The sequence below is a fragment of the Bos indicus genome, chromosome 8 (genome assembly GCF_029378745.1).
Source record: "Bos indicus isolate NIAB-ARS_2022 breed Sahiwal x Tharparkar chromosome 8, NIAB-ARS_B.indTharparkar_mat_pri_1.0, whole genome shotgun sequence".
NCBI classification, from domain to species: Eukaryota; Metazoa; Chordata; class Mammalia; order Artiodactyla; family Bovidae; genus Bos; species Bos indicus.
The window spans coordinates 88054000-88063521 of NC_091767.1; positions in this window are offsets into that span (position 1 = coordinate 88054000).

Below are 9522 nucleotides of genomic sequence, written 5' to 3' on the forward strand. Positions count from 1 at the left end.
CCCCTTCTCCTCCTGCCCCCAATCCCTCCCAGCATCAGAGTCTTTTCCAATGAGTCAACTCTTTGCATGAGGTGGCCAAAGTACTGGAGTTTCAGCTTTAGCATCATTCCTTCCAAAGAAATCCCAGGGCTGATCTCCTTCAGAATGGACTGGTTGGATCTCCTTGCAGTCCAAGGGACTCTCAAGAGTCTTCTCCAACACCACAGTTCAAAAGCATCAATTCTTCGGCATTCAGCCTTCTTTACAGTCCAACTCTTTGTGGCCCCATGGACTGCAGCACACCAGCCTTCTCTGTCCTTCACTCTCTCATAGAGTTTTCTCAAATTCATGTCCATTGAGTCAGTGATGCCATTCAACCATTTCATCCTCTCTCAGCCCCTTCTCCTCCTGCCCTCAATCTTTCCCAGCATTCAAGTCTTTTGCAATGAGTTGGCTCTTCTCATCAGATGGCCAAAGGATTGGAGCTTCAGTTTCAGCAACAGTCCTTCCAATAAATATTCAGGGTTGATTTGCTTTATGATTGACTGGTTTGATCTCTTTGCAGTCCAAGGGAGTCTCAAGAGTATTATCCAGAACCACAGTTCAAAAGCATCAATTCTTTGGTGCTCAGCCTTCCTTATGGCCCAACTCTCACATGCCTACATGTCTACCAGAAAAATCATAGCTTTGACTATACAAACCTTTGTCAGCAAAGAGATGTCTCTGCTTTTTAGGTTTGTCGTAGTTTTTCTTCCAAGGAGCAAGCATCTTTTCATTTCATAGTTGTAGTCACCATGAGCAGTGATTTGGGAGCCCAAGAAAATAAAATCTGTCCCTGTTTCCACTTTTTCCCCTTCTGTTTACCTTGAAGTAAGGGGACTGGATGCAACAACAGAACGGTTTTAAACATGACTGGTTTACAGTTCACGTGGTGGTACAGGTATAGAATAAACTGAGTACTATAGGAAAGTATCCCATACAAAAGGCTCTTGGACTAGAAAAGAGCAGCTGGAGAAGTCAATGGCTGGGGATGATTGTTATTTTTAGTGGTGAGAGATACTATAGTGCTTCTAAGGGGTTGTGAATGATCTCATGGAGAAAGAAAATCTGAAATGAGAGAAAAGGTAAGAAAAGACAGGACCCAGGAAACACACTGAGCAACTGCACTTTGGTACGAGATAGGGAAAGTTAGTTTCCCCAGGAAAGAAAAAGGAGAAGGTATGTGCAAAAGAATTCAGCATTGAGGTTTTGGTGATGCAGAGATGAGGGAATGGGAAAGTCATGGACTAATAAAGCAGGAGGTGGGGATGGGAAGATGGTTTGAAGGGGAGAAAGATGCAAAGTAATCAAGAGACTAGGAAATGTAGCTCAACCAGATAACTCCCCAGGCTGGCTTGCAGGGTTACTGTAATAGAATCCATGACCCCTTCCTTCCTTTACCACTTGGCTCACCCAGGCTCCTGGTGTGGACCCCAGTGCCCATATGAGTCTCTGCTGCCTGTGCAACTCTGCCAGGTTCCTGCAGGCCTGAGGTGCCGGAGCGATCGGGTGGGCCTTTCCTCACACCAGTGGGGCAGGCCCCCCCTCCTGCCCCATCATGGGAACAACTCTCAGGCTGGGGCAGCTCTCACTGGGGCTCGCTGGTACCAATAGCTTTACTGTTCTGACCCCACTGCTTCTTTCATCTTACTGGTACAATGGGAGGACGGGTAAGTAAGCACAGATGAGTATGTGACTCAGACAGGAAGAGCAAAGCACAAAGGTCGAGGTTTCTATTGGGTTCAAATTCACTACAAAGAATTTCAATTGCCACCTAGTGTGCAAGGAAGTATTCAGGAGTGAAAATGACTTACACGGTCTATGAAATTCTGAGTTTGTCAAGGCATTATTTTGGAGTTTTTTAGGGAAAAGAAAGTCATCTTCAGAAGCTAATTTCACAAAGTCACAAAATACTTGCAAAGACATGCAGAGAAACCCAGAGCACATGCAAGGGTCTCAGCTTCCTGCACCTGTCAAGCTGTAGAAATGGAGAATCATTTTTTGAACCATTTCTTGCATTCACAGCCTGGAGTCACAATGTCAAGAGAGAGAGGATCCAACTAAGCAGATCACAGCCAGGAGTCATCAGCCAAAATGGCAGAACTTCACAGAAACAGGGAGTTGTTCATTGTTCAGTCACTAAGTCATGTTCAACTCTTTATGACCCTATGGACTGCAGCACACCAGGCTTCCCTGTCCTTCATTATCTCCTAGAGTTTGCTTAAAGTTATTCCTGTTGAGTCAGTGACGCCATCCAACCATCTCATCCTCTCTCGTCCCCTTCTCCTTTTGCCTTCAATTGTTCCCAGCATCAAGGTCTTTTCCAGTGAGCTGGCTCTTTGCGTCAAGTGGCCAAAGTATTGGCGCTTCAGCTTGATTATCAGTCCTTTCAGTGAATAATCAGGACTGATTTCTTTAGGATTGACTTGTTTGATCTCCTTGCAGTCCAAGAGACTCTCAAGAGTCTTCTCCAGCACCCCAATTTGAAAGCATCAATTCTTTTGTGCTCAGCCTTCTTTTTAGTCCAACTCTCACATTCATACACGACTACTGGAAAAACCATAGCTTTGACTAGATGGACATTTGTTGGCAAAGTAATACCTCTGTTTTTTAATATGCTGTCTAGGTTGGTCATAACTTTCTTCCAAGAAGCAAATGTCTTTTCATTTTGTGGGTGCATTCAGTGTCCACGGTGATTTTGAAGTGATGGGACTGGATGTCATGATCTTAGTTTTTTGAATTGAGTTTTAAGTCAACTTTTTCTTGGCTCTAATTCATGAAAAAATAAAAGAAGTGTTTTACACAGCTATCTTCCATATATTAATCGTGTCCCACACTCTGAGAGCACAGAAACTTATATACCCATTTTACAGACATGCAGGGTAGGGGGACTTTCTCAAAGTCCAGACAGGCCTCATGAGAGCAGCTAGGGGCAGAACAATCATGACATACTCATCATACTAGATTGTCCATGAGTCCACCTCCCCAGCTAACCTGTGAGCTTCCTGGGCAAGGATCATCTCCATCCATTCTCAAATAGTCTAGGACCCAACCTGAAAAGCTGTAAGACCTCACCAGGAGTCCCTGAGAGGCTGCGTCCTCGTATGGTGGCATTCCCTTCTTTGTCACATGGTCCTCCCGGATGCTCCAAGGCAGAGCTCAAACCACCACATTCTAGGATATGACACCGTATATGTTTAATTGTGAACTATACTGACACGAACATCTTTGGATTTATCGCAGTTGCCAAATTTGGGGAGCTTTCAGCCATTATTTCTTCAAACACTTGTTTTAGTCCTACTCTCTCTCCCCTCTTGGGACTCCAATGATACCAGTGTTAGGTTTTGGCTTCATGTCTCATGGGTCCCTGAGACAGTTTCTGTCCTTTTTTCCCCAGTCTATTTTGTCTCTGCGTGGGTAAATGCCTGGACTCTGTCAGGTTTGTTGATCTTTTCTTTGTCATCTCCCTGCTTCCACTCAACCCATCCTATAAGTTTTGCTGCTTGTTCGTTGATTGTTTTTGTTTGATTTTTATTTATTTTTGTGCTTTTAATATAGTTCTATAATTCTCACAGAGTTCTTTTTTGTATCATCTATTTTATTGACAAAATATTTTCATTTTTTGCAAGAGAATTCACAGTTGCTTGCTTAAGCACTCTGATGATGGTTGCTTTAAAATCCTGTCAGTGATACCAACATCAGCTTCATCTTAATGCTGGTGTCTGTTGACTGTCTCTTCTCTTTTGGGCCATGGTTCTTCTGTTCTTGGTGTGACAAGGGGTTTTCAATTTTTTTTTTAACATAAAAAAGCTGTTGAGCTTTTCTCATTATAATAAAAATTGAAATCCTATATGCATCAAATAATAAATACACAAACTTTATTTTTTCTTTCCACTTGAAGAGTTATATTTCACTTGAATGTTAGCAAATAACAGTTTTGATTTTTACTTTTTTCAATGTAAAATATTTGCCTTGATGGCATATGATGACATAAAGCTAATTGGTTGTAGGACAGTTAAATATCAGTATTGAAACCCAGTCTTTGCCTGCTGTCTTATAGACAGAAATGAATGTTCACCAACCATATATTTGATGTTCTGTTACCTTGTTCACTGCAACAAAAAGATAAGAAATTCAATATATATTAGGTGTGTGTGGTAAAAACCACAAACTGAAAATCATAAATTATCAATTGAGTTTAGTATTTTCTAATTTAGTACACTCTAGGAAGCAACAGTTAGAACTGGACATGGAACAACAGACTGGTTCCAAATAGGAAAAGGAGTACGTCAAGGCTGTATATTGTCACCCTGTTTATTTAACTTATATGCAGAATACATCATGAGAAACACTGGACTGGAAGAAACACAAGCTGGATTCAAGATTGCCGGGAGAAATATCAATAACAGATATGCAGATGACACCACCCTTATGGCAGAAAGTGAAGAGGAACTCAAAAGCCTCTTGATGAAAGTGAAAGTGGAGAGTGAAAAAGTTGGCTTAAAGCTCATCATTCAGAAAACGAAGATCATGGCATCCAGTCCCACCACTTCATGGGAAATAGATGGGGAAACAGTGGAAACGGTGTCAGACTTTATTTTTCTGGGCTCCAAAATCACTACAGATGGTGACTGCAGCCATGAAATTAAAAGATGCTTACTCCTTGGAAGGAAAGTTATGACCAACCTAGATAGCATATTCAAAAGCAGAGACATTACTTTGCCAACAAAGGTTCGTCTAGTCAAGGCTATGGTTTTTCCTGTGGTCATGTATGGATGTGAGAGTTGGACTGTGAAGAAGGCTGAAGGCGAAGAATTGATGCTTTTGAACTGTGGTGTTGGAGAAGACTCTTGAGAGTCCCTTGGACTGCAAGGAGATCCAACCAGTCCATTCTGAAGGATTTCAGCCCTGGGATTTCTTTGGAAGGAATGATGCTAAAGCTGAAACTCCAGTACTTTGGCCACCTCATGCGAAGAGTTGACTCTTGGAAAAGACTCTGATGCTGGGAGGGATTGGGGGCAGGAGGAGAAGGGGACGACAGAGGATGAGATGGCTGGATGGCATCACTGACTTGATGGATGTGAGTCTGAGTGAACTCCGGGAGTTGGTGATGGACAGGGAGGCCTGGCGTGCTGAGATTCATGGGGCTGCAGAGAGTAGGACACGACTGAGCGACTGATCTGATCTGATCTTATCTGTGTTGTATATTCAGGGAATCCATAGAAATTGTAAATTCAATTAGAGTGGCATTTAAAATCATATATTTTAATGTAAAGGGCCTTTACATTAAAATGGTCAAAATATTGACATATATATTCATTGTAAAGAGAATTACTCTTAAGAGTTTTATTTTTCTGATAATGTTACTTAATAAAAATCTGTTTCCATTAACTCAATCAAAACAATGTTGTGACCCTGGACATTTGAGGTGTTATGAGATTCTGAATCTCCTTTTATCTTCTAGTAGCAGAGAGCCCCCTGTTGAAGTATGGTGTAAGAACCAGGGCTGTGTAAGTGCAGCTTCCCTCTGGACCTTCTCCTTGTGCGTTGGGAAGGAGGAAATTCAGCTCCCTCCTCAGTCTACTGACAACTTCCTGAGAAAATGCGGCACAGGTAACAGCCTAGCTCACTTCCCCTTGGGATGTTGCCAACACCGTGGGAGAGGCCAGAATGCCAACCAGTGCCCCCTCTCACCACCTTGTCCTGGCTCATCATCTATGTCAGATCACAGGAAAGGGTCAGCTCCCTCTGGGAGACCAACTGTTGAATCCAGCCTGGGACCTGCTCCTATGGAACCATAGACAAATTCCTTAAAGTTCCTGTGTCTGTTTCCTTATCTTAAAAATAAAAGAGGGTAACAGTATTTAATCTCTAGTTCTGTTAGGATTATATGAATTAAGCATAGTCCATGGATCATGGGAACTTCTTAGAAATGCAGAATCTCAGACTGTTCCCCAGATCTTGGAAATAATTTTCTGTGTTTTGACAAAATACTCAGAGGATTGAAGTGCATAGTATAGTCAGAATGCCCTGATCCAAAACATTGACAACTGCAAGTGAAAAGCAAAGATCTAGGTTGAAATACCCTCAGTTGCCATGGTTTTTCTTCTTTTTCCTTTTTTGGTCATGCCACACAGCTTACAGGATCTTAGTTCCTGACCAAGGATTGAACCCAGGGCCATGTCAGTGAAAGTGCTGAGTGGTTAGGACCACTGGACAACCAGGGAAGTCCCATGTCATGACTTTTTTTTCTTGTAAAGAATACAAGGATGCCCCAGTCTCAGACGTTGCGCTTACCTAAAGCAGTGTCTCAACTGAGAATGTTGGGATAGCTGAATTCGATCTAGAAGCCATTGGGTATTATAGACAGTGGTGGGGCTCTGTCCTCACCCATTCTTTCAAGTCATTGCATTTTTATTAAAGGTGACATTTCTTCAAGAACACTTTCTGTGAGGTTTAGTGTTTACTCTTTCCGTTAACCTCCTATCTGGTAGTGAATGAAAAAATGTACTTCAACATAATGAGTAAGGATTTGTCAGACCCTGGAGCCCCATTTAAAATACACATCACCATCAGGGCATTCATGGCAGACCCATGTACTGTTAGAACTGGAATTATTCATGCCCCCCTGTTCCTCTGTGATCCTTGGATTCAAGAACTGCTGTCAAACAGCATCCTTCCTGTCTTACACAAAGAAATCTGCTTCACATTAAGCTCTCTGTGAGAGTATTTTGAATGATTATAGAAACGCTCTGTGACGTGCACAGAGAAGAGATGGTACAGAACACAAATAATTCTGTTCTTAGCTACCTAGTTCCTCTTTGCTCTTGTGCGTTCACTTGCTTTCAAAGCTAAGTGATGTGGGTCAGGAAAGTTCACACTAGATAAGCCTCAGGAGCCAATGCCCTTTACCCTCTCTTTCCTGCTCAAAGGACTGAAACAGTGTCAGATAAAATTCAGAGCTCAGAGAGCAAGAAAGAAGAGCAGCACCCTGGGTTTGGGTGCTAAAGATTAAGTCTATTAGTACTACTCTGTGACCTCTGTTTGCTGCTGCATAGCACCAGGAAAGCTGTGCAAAGGAGATCTGAACAGCAGAACCCATAATAAAACCAATGCCTCAACACGGGCCGAGGTGAGTGAGGGTTTACACACAGCTTTCTCCTACAAGTAATGGGAGTGGTGTGCCAGAGGGCATCAGGCAAGGCTGAAGCTAGAGCAACAAGAGGCCACTTGCTCGATCTTTCGTCAGCCCCTGCCCCATCTAATGGGCAGCCCCCTTGTCTATGGGCCCCTAGAAAGAGTATCCTCACAACCTCCCCCAGCAAACGCTTGGCAAGCTCTCAAAGTCTCTCAAGTGTGTAAGCCTTGGGTTGGTTGATTGGTTTGTTTCCCCTGGCAGAAAACTCTAATAATTCTGCCATAATTTGAGTATTTTCCTTTTGTTCTTTCTTTTGTGATGTCCAACCATATACCACCTGTCTATGGAGGGCTTGCAGACTCAGGTCAGCTTTCCAGCAGAGGCAGACAGCATCACTTCTCTTGGTGTCCTGTTGGCTTTTGGAGGAAAGAACACCATGTTCACTGTGTCTTGGGTTTCCCATCGCCCACCTCTGCTTTCTCTTAGGATACAAATGCCATATTTTAGCTTTCAAGCCTAATTTTTCATTTGCCAAATATTCTCTATATGAATGTTGTATGTACCTCCCAGAACTGGTCTACCTTTTCAAACAAAAATAGAATAATGGGCCCTAGGCTGTAGGGTAGTACATCAAAGGATGTGACTGGATAAAGGCAGGCGGTTACTTGAGGACATGACTAAAGAATCCTACGTCATCAGGAAGAGGAAGAAGAAAAATGGAATAGAGAGGGCTTGGGTGTGGTCCCTGCTATTTTGCCTGTGTGCAATTTCAGGCTTTTCAGAAGGTTGTCCACTGAATATGCACCCCCACCCCCACCCCCTGAGCTTAGGAAAGGCATGATCACCATTGCTGCCTCTAGGTGAAGACTTACAGCGTGCACGGACTGCAGGTTTGATCCCTGGGTTGGGGAAACTCCCCTGGGAAAGGGAATAACAACCCAATCATACTTCTAAAGATGTGGTACATAAAATGCCTTTGGAATATTTCACACTTTTGTTTAGATCAGTATCCAGATAACAAGAAGTATTGCAAAAAAGAAGTATCAATAGGTGTCAGAAGCCAAATATTGAATAAACGTTGAGCTATAAAATAAACATTTAAAAACCCTCTGCTGAGTCTACAAATGTCACACCCTCAAAAGATCACCTGAAACACTACCCTCCCAAAAAGAAAAAAACAGAAAAGATCATCTTCAGTTGCCTCCAAGGGGAGTGAGAGGGTCAGGGGACAAATTAAGACCCACCAGCTTAATGGGTCTGATTCCTCAGGATGCATGGGAAAGGCAAGTGATATGTGCATCCCCAGGGGACACAGAGCACTGAACACAGCACCAGGGGGTGCCCTGGGGTCAGGCCTCTCTCACAGGTGAGGAAAGGAGACAAGAGAGGCGGAGTGCCCAACTCCCACCTCGCAGAGACTAACAGTCTTGAGCACCAGATACCAAAGGGAAAACAGTCAGCATGGACTGACAGTCAGGGAGAATGACCTCTGACCTCCTCACAGCCTTCTTTCTGTAACAAGTGCCCTTGGAGATTAATCAAGAAGGAAAGTCATACACTTAGTTTCATCTGAAAAACAATAGCAACAATTTACGCACACCTTCTCCACATGTGATGGAAAGGGAAAAGGTGCATAGAAATGTCTTGGAGAAGATAGGTTATGGAAAATAAGGTATTTCTCCATCTGTCTGTTTATTCATCCCATATTTATGGGCCACCTACTATGTGCCAGGCACTGGGACAAGTGCCAAAGACACTATACTGACCACAAACCCACCTAGCTTGTGCCCTTCTGAAGCTTATGATCCAAGGGGGTAAACATCAACAAGTCAAGTAATTTATGCAAGCAGATATGAAGTTGTAAAGAAGACAAGCGCCAGGAAGAGGAGGAATGCTGCTGCTGCTGCTAAGTCGCTTCAGTCGTGTCCGACTCTGTATGATCCCATGGATGACAGCCCACCAGGCTCCCCCGTCCCTGGGATTCTCCAGGCAAGAACACTGGAGTGGGTTGCCATTTCCTTCTCCAATGCCTGAAAAGTGAAAAGTGAAAGTGAAGTCGCTCAGTCATGTCTGACTCTCAGCGACCCCACGGACTGCAGCCTACCAGGCTCCTCCGTCCATGGGATTTTCCAGGCAAGAGTACTGGAGTGGGGTGCTATTGCCTTCTCCAGAGGAGGAATATTCTTCCTTAATTAACTGTAGTTGGGGTGGCAGGAGTGATCTCAGATGGGAGGTGGCAGAAGGCTCACCAATAGCCAATATGGCAGCTAGCAATTCCAGCCAAGCTGTGGGGCTGTGTGGGGGGCACGGGTGTTCTCGCAGATTACCTAAGAGAGGGAAAAGGAGGCTACCCCTGGCCCCACCTC